At 46.2% G+C, this 12,319-nt stretch overlaps 1 long non-coding RNA gene across 1 annotated transcript; it reads right to left on the bottom strand.

Moving 5' to 3' along the window:
* Nucleotides 1-529: 529 nt before the first annotated feature.
* LOC139266843 (uncharacterized) lies at nucleotides 530-8,320 on the bottom strand. The gene is made up of 3 exons (XR_011593786.1): nucleotides 7,898-8,320; nucleotides 5,884-6,008; nucleotides 530-1,101 (listed from the first exon to the last, which is right to left on the bottom strand). It is a non-coding gene; the product is annotated as an uncharacterized lncRNA (long non-coding RNA).
* Nucleotides 8,321-12,319: the final 3,999 nt, after the last annotated feature.

Here is a 12,319-nt window from a genome sequence, read left to right on the forward strand (position 1 = left end):
CATGCCCTCCCTCGAGAAAGCAGGAATGGGGTACTGAGGTTGCATGTTCAGCCATGAACTCATTGAATGGCGGTGCAGGCTCAAAGGGCCGAATGGCCTACTCCAGCACCTATTTTCTATATTTCTATGTTCACGGATAATGCTGCAATGCTTGTGGGAAAACCACCCAAGACCTCCAGGAGCTGTCGGCTGAGCTGGATGCTCTCCCTGGACAGTCCCACCATGTCCAGGTATACGTCTGCCTGTCTGTCAGCAGACCAGCTTTGCCGACTCACCCTCTGGAGAGACGGCATACGGGATTCAACCCCAGTGGTGCGCTGCACGCCACTTGTACCTGGGGCCTCGGATGGCTCAAAGCTCAAAGTGCATGGGCCCTCCCCACTCCCATTCCCCCCCACCCCTCGGAATAGGTTGATCACTTTGCTCCTCCAGTGGAGGTTCCTCGTCCCCCTCCTCCACCCCCGCACGACGGACTGAAGTGGAGGCTTCCATTCGAGGATGTGACGCATGCGAGTCCTCATCTTGAAATAGAAAACAACAGACGACTGGTTAGCAGCAGGGGAGGGGACAGGGTGACATGAGTAAGGTCACATAGCACAGACTCATTTGAAGGACCGCTGTTACTGGCATTATATGTAGTCGAGAGACACTGCATCACACTGCCCCAACCCTAGTCCAGAGACACTGCATCATATTGCCCCAACCCTAGTCCAGAGATATTGCATCACATTGCCCCAACCCTAGTCCACAGCTACTACATCACATTGCCCCAACCCAGCCCAGAGATTTTGCAGGACTTGCCCTCAGTTTCAAACGGGGGCTCAGCATTCCCGAGGGCAGTTGACCTCCCTGAAGCACCGATCAGACCGGCCACTCGCTCCTCTAGGTCTGTCAGAGGTATGGTTCTCGATGGATCGCCGCCTGTTCGTCGCTGCTCCCGGTGGTTGTGGGATATCTTTCCTTGCAAAGTTGACAATGGGAATGGTTACCAGAGGGCCCATCTGTTCTTGTAGCACAGATAGCCCCCAAAGCACTTATAACATACTGTGTGCATTTAATACAGTCCTTTGTTTAATGGTCCTAGGAAGTTGCATGTGGCTCCTGAGGAAGACATCGAAGTACAGAAACATATTTTAAGATCTCAGAAAGCAGTCTTAATAATGTGCAAGGATCATTCATGGCAAATAAGGTACAACACTAAGCCTACCTATACCAACATATGTCAGATTTATAATTTAAGTAATGAAGGAGTGCATCAATAAAAATATTAATTACTTTGACGACCTTGCAATGGTCATTGAAGATCTTGTGGCACTGGGTGTGGGTCCTTCTGACACCTCCTCAGAAATGCTGGTCCAAAGACGCCCAAAAACCACTTTCGCCCCCTTACTGAATTTTTTCGCTCTCTGCCTGCTCCCATCCCCTTCTTCCATCGTGCCTATCTGAAAAAGGCTGATTCAGTCCTGGGTGTACTGCGCATGCGCAGGCGCTCCCTGACAGCTGACCAGAAGTGCGGGAAGAAAAAAATGGCAAAAAAAAAAATCGCACATGCACAGAAGATCCGTTCTTTTTCGTCACAAATTTCGGCTCCAGCGCACAAATTCAGTTGTACAATGCCAGAGTTATCGCTAGTCACCGTTTGCCGAATTTTGCTAGTTCCGGCGATAACGGTACCCCGGCGGTAAAGTAAAACTCTGCCGCAATTATAGCCCCAAAACAGGCAAAATCGCTAAAACCCAAATTTCTAGCCCATAATGTCATAATATTTAGCTCCTGAAGCAAAATGTAGAAATCTGCTCGTTATTGTCTGGTGTCTTTTACTAGAGGAAGCTCCAATAATGGCCTGGAAATCCTGGCCTCCCCAGGTCCATACAAAGTTTCTACGGACCCGGGAAAGCATCGGAAAAGCCGGTTTTCAGCGTACAATGTGCATGTGCTGAAAACCGGCTTTTCCGATCTGTCAAGCTGGAGCTTGACAGATCTCAAGCATATCAGGAGCAAGATTACAGTATTTACCCATATCTTGCCCAGCAAATGTCCTCAAACTTCTTGCATTTGATAAAATCAGGCATATAGCCTACTTTTACAGGCGTGAGAGTTTAAAAATAGAAAAATATAATTAAATTAAATTTAATAAACATATTTTTTAAAACCTTGCCCACATTACATTTATTTTTAACCATAATTAAAAAAACTTTTTAAAAACTCAGAAATTTGTTTTTCTTATATTTATTAACTTTAATTTCAATTAATTTTAATTATGTGAGGTGTGATTTTTATTTTTATTACGTGTGTTTAAGTGCGTTTGTTTTTTTTTCTCATTAATAGCAATGAGAACTCGTAGATATGATGTTCTCATTGCTATTAATGAGAAAACTGTGGAATACAGTACTTGATGGGCTGAGCAGTCACACGTGACTGCACCTTCTGCATGGGAACCAGGAGTTCGGGAGCTCCCCAACGGAATCGTAGGCTTCTCCCAGACCACCAGGTAAATTCGTAGAAATGTTTCAGGTTGGAAGCAATTGCCCACGGGAAGCCTCCGACAGCAATTTCAGCCCCACTATGTAAATATTATATCTCCCCCTGCTGACTCAAATTATTTACTACAGTAAGGTATTCAACTTCATTACCTTCTGAGCCAAATATGTAAGAAATACTCAAAACATGACAATTTAAACTTTAATTTGAGTAATAAAGGCTGGAGATGACTTCACATAACTATCAGGTATAGCAACAGACGGATAGTCACCTTTTGGGTGAGATGTTAAACTGAGGCCTGTCTGCCCTCTCAAGTGGACGCAAACAATCCCATGCCACTACTTTGAAGAAGAGCAGGGGAGTTCTCCTGGCCAATATTTATCCCTCAGCCAACAGCACTAGAACACAGATTATCTGGTCATTATCTCATAAGAACATAAGAAGTAGGAGCAGGAGTAGGCCATACGGTTCCTCGAGCCTGCTCCACCATTTAATACAATGTTGGTTGATCAGATCCTGAACTCAGGTCCACTTTCCTGCCCGCTCCCCATAACCGCTTATTCCCTTATCGGTTCAGAAACTGTCTATCGCGGTCTTAAATTTATTCAATGTCCCAGCTTCCACAGCTCTCTCTGAGGCAGCGAATTCCACAGATCCACAACCCTCTGAGAAAAGAAATTTCTCCTCATCTTAGTTTTAAATGGGCGGCCCCTTATTCTAAGATTATGTCCCCTAGTTCTAGTCTCCCCCATCAGTGGAAATATTCTCTCTGCATCCACCTTGTCAAGCTCCCTCATAACCTCATAGGTTTCGATAAGATCACCTCTCAATCTTCTGAATTCCAATGAGTAGGGCCCAACCTACTCAACCTTTCCTCATAAGTCAACCCCCTCATCTCCGGAATCAACCTAGTGAACCTTCTCTGAACTGCCTCCAAAGCAAGTATATCCTTTTGTAAATACGGAAACCAAAACTGCATGCAGTATTCCAGGTGTGGCCTCACCCACACCCTGTATAACTGTAGTAAGACTTCCCAGCTTTTATACTCCCTCCCCTTTGCAATAAAAGCCAAGATTCCATTGGCCTTCCTGGTCACTTGCTGTACCTGCATACTAACCTTTTGTGTTTCATGCACAAGTACCCCCAGATCCCACTGAACTGCAGCACTTTGCAATCTTTCTCCATTTAAATAATAACTTGCTTTTTGATATTTTTTTCTGCCAAAGTGCATGATCTCACACTTTCCAACATTATACTCCATCTGCCAAATTTTTGCCCACTCACTTAGCCTGTCTATGTCCTTTTGCAGATTTTTTGTGTCCTCCTCACACTTTGCTTTTCCTTCTATCTTTGTATCGTCAGCAAACTTGGCTACTTTACACTCGGTCCCTTCTTCCAAATCGTTAATATAGATTGTAAATAGTTGGGATCCCAGCACTGATTCCTGCGGCATCCCACTAGTTACTGGTTGCCAACCCAAGAATGAACCATTTATCCCGACTCTCTGTTTTCTGTTAGTTAGCCAATCCTCTATCCATGCTAATATATTACCCCCAACTCCGTGAAATTTTAACTTGCGCAATAACCTTTTATGTGGCACTGTGTCAAATGCCTTCTGGAAATCCAAATACACCACATCCACTGGTTCCCCTTTATCCACCCTTTTCGTTACATCCTCAAAGAATTCCAGCAAATTTGTCAAACATGACTTCCGCTTCATAAATCCATGCTGACTCTGCCTGACCGAGTTATGCTTTTCCAAATATCCTGTTACTGCTTCTTCAATAATGGACTCCAACATTTTCCCAACCATAGATGTTAGGCTAACTGGTCTATAGTTTCTGCTTTTTGTCTGCCTCCTTTTTTAAATAGGGATGTTACATTTGCAGTTTTCCAATTTGCTGGGATCTCCCCAGAATCCAGGGAATTTTGGTAAATTACAACCAGTGCATCCACAATCCTTGCTGCTACTTCTCTTAAGACCCTAGGATGCAAGCCATCAGGTCCAGGGGAATTATCTGCCTTTAGTCCCATTATCTTACTGAGTACAACCTCCTTAGTGATTGTGATTGTGGTAAGTTCCTCCCCCCCTATAGCCCCTTGACTATCCACTGTTGGGATATTGTTAATTTTCTCTATGGTAAAGATTGATACAAAATATTTGTTCAGAGTTTCTGCCATCTCCATGTTCCCCATTACTAATTCCCCGGTCTCATCCTCTAAGGGACCTACATTTACTTTAGCCACTCTTTTCCTTTTTATATATCTATAGAAACTTTTGCTATCTGTTTTTATATTTTGTGCTAGTTTACTTTCCTAAGTCTACCTTCTCTCATTGGTGTGTGTGGGACGTTGCTGTGCGCAAATTGGCTGTTGCGTTTCCAACATTACAATGGACTTTCTATGGGATTTTGCACTGGAACTTACAGTAAATTAGAGAGCCAAAAAGGCATAGTGCCCTCTAAGGGGATCTGAGTGAACAGGCCAAACAACTATGTACTCCTTAACCAATCAGATTGAAGAATCATTAATGATCAGTGCAGTCTGAACCAGGAAGTGTCATTTAGAATATTTAATTCAATATCAAATCAGGTACAGAAAGCAAAATAAAGAGAGGGAACGAAAGATGGATTAAGAGTGAACAAAGAGAAAGGACGCGTTTAAAAAATACCTTACTGTAGTACAGATTTTGAGCCAGAAGGGGGAGATATAATAGATACATAATATTAGAGCTTCCTCCAGTTGAAGAATAGGTAAGAAATACTCAAAACATGACAATTTAAAATGTAATTTGAGTAATGAAGACTGGAGATGACTTCACATAACTTTCAAACTGCTTGGTTAAGGAGTACACAGTTGCTTGTCAGGTTCACTCAGATCCCAGGTTCCCTGTAGAGGACATTGTGCCTTTTTGGCTCTCTAAAGATTCCAGTGCAAAATCCCATAGAAAGTCCATTGTAATGTTGGAACCGCGGCGGCCAATTTTTTATTATTTTTTAAAATCTCCCAACAATAATTAAAATCTGAAGGAATGAGATTCCACACTTGTAACAATTAATTTTATGTGCCAGAGAGCCAATAATCAAGATGCATCATGCTGTGAAAAATTTACTTGCACTGGAATGGACAAGCCCTAGCTTTTTCTGGCGAGATGCATAGATATATATCACATATGTACAGCAACTTCACACCATGTATTTCAATGCAGAGTCTCTCGGCGAGATACCATTTCTGCGCAGCTTTGGAAAGAGCAGGGCAACACAGACAGAAACTTCCTGATTTCCGTGTTTAATGGCACATGTGCAGTCGCCGTAAATTCCTATCCGATTTATACTTTACTAACGGTGAGCTCTGTTAGCCTCACTGTAATTTCTAAAGCAAAAGCCGGTCCAATATGCTTACCAAGTAAAGACCCCTTCCTCAACTGTAATCCCCGATCCAAAGATACGTCTTAGATCTCAACCTATGGATTATCTTGGGTTGAATCTTCCACTTGTTTGCTTGCATCAGTAAATTTATTTTACAATCTGCAAGTGGGTGAAGGATTGATTAAGTTCTAATCTTTAACATACAAAATGACAAGATACTTACAGATGAGGAAGGCCATTCTAGCTCATCCATTCAGAAAGAACCAATCCCATCTCAGGATCAAGCATTTCCTTAAATTATTCCACTACTATACCAGAAGTACATTACATGCATTGATCATTCTTTGTGTGAAGCAGAACTTCCATCAGTCCTAACTTTGCCTTTCACTAATTTCAACACATGCCTCGTTCACCTACTGTCACATCTTAATTTTAAGAGATAGTCTGTATTCATCTTTTCAATACAATTTACTACTTTTCATAACTCTATAATAGTCCCTTTTAGTTATCTCCTTTAAAAACGGAAAATTTTTAAGTTTTCCAGTCTTTCATCACAATTCGGTCCTCTGACGCAAGCTATCACATGAATCTTCTCTACAGGGCTTAAATGGCTCCTTTGTGGCCCAGTGACAAGAATTAAGCACAACACTTCAAGTATGGTCTGACTGGAATACCAAACACAACTCATCTGGACGAATGTTTGCAAAACCATTGGACAATTATCTCTGTCTGGCATGGTACAGCTAAGTTTATATATACTGGATTATACTGTGCAGAGCTAATATGCTTCTGGCATCAACCAATATTGGCTAAATGTTTTACTGCAAAAGTTAATGATGACATATTTTTGTGAGGGAAGAGTTGCTAGTTTGAAAACCTGCAGTGTATTGCCAGCATAAATGCACATTTTCACTATTAATATTGAACTGTTATAGAACAAATGTGCCGACGCCATCAAAAATATCACTGACTTTAAATGGCAACCAATTATCCAGAAACTTGAGCATATAATCTAAACTGACATTTCAGCGCAGTACTAGTGGGAGTGCTGTTCTGTCAGATGAACCATGTTTCAGAAGAGACTCTGGTCTAGAAATCTGGTAAAGCCTGAAAACGGTACCGGTGCCACCGCAGGGCGATGTTTGCTCGCACCCGTAAAAACATCACAGGCAGCACCATTATTTTGGTGCTGCCTGCTGATTTGAATGATTGGAGCACACAGCCGAGCATGGAATGCAATGGCTCAGGCTGTGCATTCAGCGGGAGGCTCAATGTAGCGTGGCCGTAGCATCTCTGGAGTGAGCAGGCTTTTCTTAAAGTAAGACTGTCATTTTAGAAAGCAGTCTCGAGCCCTTAAAGGGGAACTGCCTTCTAAAATAAAAAACATTAACCATAATTGCAAAATGGCAGTCTTCAGCTCTTAAATCTGAACTGCCTTCTGCATGTAAACAATGGTATAATGGTATAAGTGCTTCAGCATAACACAAATAGCTCAACAGGCGAGGGAAAGGGCATGCAGGGTCTAGCACACAGCACTCCAGCTTTGTGCAAGGGTCAAAAGTGGAAGAGAGGTTCTCTACCCACAAAGGGCCAGGAAGCCCTCCAGAAAGAACGATGTGAGACCAGATCGATGAAGCTGTAACTGCCAGCAGTGTCGCCCCCAGGACCTGGCTGCAGTGTCCAAAGAAGTTTCATAACCAGTGATCAAGATCAGTGAATGTATCTTTAAAAACCATCTTCTACCAACTGCACCACTAGCCTCACACACTGCTCAATGCACTCCCCCCATCAATCACCTACCAACAATCTCTATCAAACCTTTTATCCCACAATACCTTCTGAATTAGAAGCTGCACATTGTATAAGCATGCACCTCTTGCTTTCCCGCCCTCCCCTCACAATCCTACCCATGTCCTTTCTGCATTTCAGACACCCAATGTCATGTTTGTAACCTCACATAACTGTAACCTTTATGTAACAACACTGTATACACCTGAGAAACGCACACCTTGACCATAGGGGGTGAACTTGTGGGAGACACGCCTCACCTGGTCATCCAGGTATATAAAGGGAGGTCCCATGCAGAGTCATCACTTCTTGGTCCTGTGAATAAAGGTACAGGTCACAGAGTGACCTTGTCTCCAGTATGTGTCTCGTGTTGATTTGCTGTAGTGTGTAAGGACACAACATTTGGCGACGAGAAACGGGAATCAACGACCCACAAGAATGGCCACCGGTAGCACAGATGAACGGTACTGTGTTGGTGAGGACTGGGATGATTTCATCGAGAGGCTCCAGCAGAGCTTTGTCATGAAGGACTGGCTGGGAACGGCAGCGGCTGACAAGCGAAGGGCTCATCTACTGACCAGCTGTGGACCTAAGACGTACGCGCTGATGAAAGACCTGCTCACACCCGAGAAGCCGGCGGACAAGACCTTCGAGGAGCTCAGCTAACTGATCGGTGAGCACCTCAAATCGGTGAGTAGTGTACACATGGCCCGACACCGATTCTATACGCAGCATCGTCAGGAAGGGCAGAGCATACCGGACTTCGCTGCCGACCTTCGGCGCATGGCCAGCCTCTGTAAGTTCACAGACGCCTGCAGGGGGCAGGTGTTACGGGATTTCTTCATTGAGGGCATTGGTCATGCTGGGATTTTTAGGAAGCTAATTGAGACCAAGGACTTGACCTTGGAAGCAGCGGCGTTGATGGCTCGAACCTTCATGGCGGGGGAGGAGGAAACCAAGATCATATACGCGCGCAACTCTGCTCCCAACGTGGAGATGGAGCAGGGAGTTAACATGGTAAACGTGACTCAGAACCCCGCAGGCAGGCAAGGGCAATTCAACACCAACCAGGCAGTAACAGACTCTAGGGTGGGCCCGCAACAGAGACAATGGCAGGTTGAACGGACATTTATACCATCACAAGGGACAATACGTCCCGGGATGGGACCATTGACACCCACAAATAGAGTGCTCAAGAGTAATCAAAGAGACAATCAGAGAGGAATGCCTGGTAACAGCTCTTTTATTCAACAATCTCAGCTCATGCTGGAGGTGCGGGGGCAAACATGCTGCGAAGACCTGCCGATTTCAACAATTCATCTGCAGAAATTGTAACTTCAGTGGACATTTAGCCAGGATGTGCAGGAAGCCCACAGCGAGGCTGGTTTATGAAGTGGATGAACCACAAGAGGGGTCTGCAAGGCAGGGATATGCCTGGGACACAGCAATGGACACTGAAGTTCAGTGGGTCCAGGTGGCAAACATCCACAGCTCATACACAAAAACGCCACCTATGAAGATGAGAGTACTGTTAAACGGCATCCCGGTACGCATGGAGCTGGACACAGGAGCCAGCTAGTCACTTATGAGTGTCCAACAATTCGAGAAACTGTGGCCACTCAGAGCTAGCAGACCCAAACTAGAACGCATTGACACACAATTACAGATGTACACCAAAGAGATCATCCCAGTGCTAGGCAGTGCAATGTTGGTGGTCACACATAATGGATCTCAGAACCGGCTGCCACTCGGGATTGTCCCGGGAAATGGTCCCGCGCTCTTGGGGAGAAGCTGGCTAGCCGAGATGAACTGGAAATGGGGGGATGTGCATGCCATTTCATCTGCGGAGCGCAGTTCATGCTCACAGGTCCTACTAAAGTTCGAGTCATTATTTCAACCTGGCATCGGGACTTTCAAAGGCACCAAAGTAAGGATACGCATCACCCCGGACACCACACCAGTGCACCACAAAGCCAGAGCTGTGCCGTATGTGATGCGGGAGAAAATTAAGAGTGAGTTGGACAGGTTGCTAAGAGAGGGCTTAATTTCGCCTGCTGAATTCAGCGATTGGGCAAGCCCCATTGTCCCTGTTCTAAAAACGGATGGCCACCATCAACCGAGTGTCCCTTCAGGACCAATACCTGCTTCTGAGAGCGCAGGATCTTTTTGCCACGCTGGCAGGCAGCAAGCTGTTCACCAAGTTGGACCTCACTTCGGTCTACATGACCCAGGAACTGGCCGAAGAATCCAAGCTACTGACCACCATCACCACATACAAGGGGCTGTTTGTCTACAACAGGTGTCTGTTTGGCATTCGTTCAGCAGAAGCTATCTTTCAGAGAAACATGGAAAGCCTGCTAAAATCCATCCCCGGAACAATCGTATTTCAGGACGACATCCTTATCACGGATCGAGACACCAAGGAACACCTCCACAACCTGGAGGAGGTGCTACGCCGACTGGACCGGGTAAGCCTGCAACTAAAGAAGTCCAAGTGTGTGTTTTTGGCCCAAGAGGTCGAGTTTTTGGGCAGGAGGGTTGCCACAGACGGGATCCGGCCTACCGAATCCAAAACGGAGGCGATCCGTCGCGCGCAAGGCCCGGCAACACATCGGAGTTGCGTTCATTTCTGGGACTATTGAACTATTTCGGGAATTTTCTACCGAACTTAAGTACATTGCTGGAGCCGCTACACGTGCTCCTGCATAAGGGTTGCGATTGGTTTGGGGGGGACTATCAGGAACAGGCTTTCAATCGGGCGCGGAAACTGCTTTGTTCTAATAAGTTATTGACCCTGTACGACCCCTGTAAGAAATTGGTTTTGACATGCAATGCATCATCCTATGGGGTTGGGTGCGTGTTGCAGCAGAGTAATGATGAGGGCCAACTCCAACCTGTGGCTTATGCCTCCAGGTCGCTCTCCCAAGCAGAAAGGGGGTATGGGATGGTTGAAAAGGAAGCACTCGCATGTGTCTACAGGGTGAAAAAGATGCACCAGTACCTTTTTGGCAGAAGGTTCGAGTTAGAAACGGACCACAAGCCGTTAACATCCCTGTTGTCAGACAGCAAGGCTGTCAATGCCAATGCATCAGCTTGCATACAGCGATGGGCTCTCACGCTCGCTGTGTATGACTACACCATCCGGCACCGGCCAGACACCGAAAATTGTGCTGACGCGCTCAGCAGGCTTCCACTGGCCACCACTGAGGGGGCAGCGGAGCAAAGCACGGAGATGGTCATGGCTGTCGATGCCTTTGACAGCGCAGGCTCCCCCATCATAGCCCACCAGATCAAAACCTGGACAAACAGAGATCCCCTCCTATCTCTGATTAAGAAATGTGTCCTGACTGGGGATTGGGCGCCCACACATGGAGCATGCCCTAAAGAGGTCAGACCGTTTCACAGACGGATGGATGAACTCTCCATCCAAGCCGACTGCCTACTATGGGGCAGCCGGGTAGTCATGCCCCAGAGGGGTAGGGAAGCATTCATCAGGGAACTTCACAGCGAGCACCCAGGCATCGTGCTAATGAAGGCCATTGCCCGGTCACATGTATGGTGGCCGGGAATTGATGCAGACCTGGAACACTGTGTTCGCAGGTGCATGACGTGTGCCCAGCTGGGCAATGCCCCAGGGAGGCCCTACTCAGCCCGTGGCCCTGGCCCACCAAGCCTTGGTCACGTATTCACATAGACTACGCGGGCCCGTTCATGGGAAAAATGTTCTTCATTGTTGTTGATGCGTACTCGAAATGGATCAAGTGCATCATATTGAATTCGTGCACGACATCCACCACAGTGGAGAGTCTGCGTGCGGTCTTTGCGATCCACGGCTTGCCGGACATCCTAGTTAGCGACAACGGCCCGTGTTTCACTAGCTATGAATTCTGGGAGTTCATGTCGGGTAATGGCATCAAACATGTCAGGACAGCGCCGTTCAAGTTGGCTTCCAATGGCCAGGCGGAACGTCCGGTCCAAATCATAAAGCAAGGCATGCTCCGGATTCAAGGACTCTCCCTTCAATACTTCAATACCGTCTATCGTGCCTCCTGCTAGCCTATAGGTCCCGACCGCACTCGCTCACGGGAGTCCCGCCAGCAGAACTACTCATGAAACGTACACTAAAAACTCGGCTGTCCTTCATTCATCCAGTCTTGTCAGACATTGTTGAGGGCAAGCGCCAGTCCCAAAATAAGTGCCACAACCGCAACTCAAAGGGGAGATGGATAGAAATCGATGACCCTATATTTGTTCTTAATCACGCTGTGGGGCCCAAGTGAGTCGAAGGTACTGTAATTGGACCAAGTGAAAAAAAGGTTCAGCATGGACACTAAGGAACCTGATGAAAATCATAAGATGCTGTCCACACCACTGCCAGTGAACGAGCAACAAGAACCGTCAGCAGCATGCACAGTCCCTGCAGTCAGCCCGGATGAGCCGGAATCACCACAGGTGACAAAGACGCATGCCAAGGCTCAACAACCAGAGCCCCAACTGCGGCGCTCCACGAGAGAGCATTGACCGTCTGAAAGACTCAATCTTTGACTCAAAGACGTTGGGGGGAGAGGATGTCATGTTTGTAACCTCACATAACTGTAACCTTTATGTAACAACACTGTACACTATACACCTGAGAAATGCACACCTTGACCACAGGGGGTGAACTTGTGGGAGACACTCCT

Source organism: Pristiophorus japonicus, chromosome 1 (assembly GCF_044704955.1).
Source record: "Pristiophorus japonicus isolate sPriJap1 chromosome 1, sPriJap1.hap1, whole genome shotgun sequence".
Taxonomy (NCBI): domain Eukaryota; kingdom Metazoa; phylum Chordata; class Chondrichthyes; family Pristiophoridae; genus Pristiophorus; species Pristiophorus japonicus.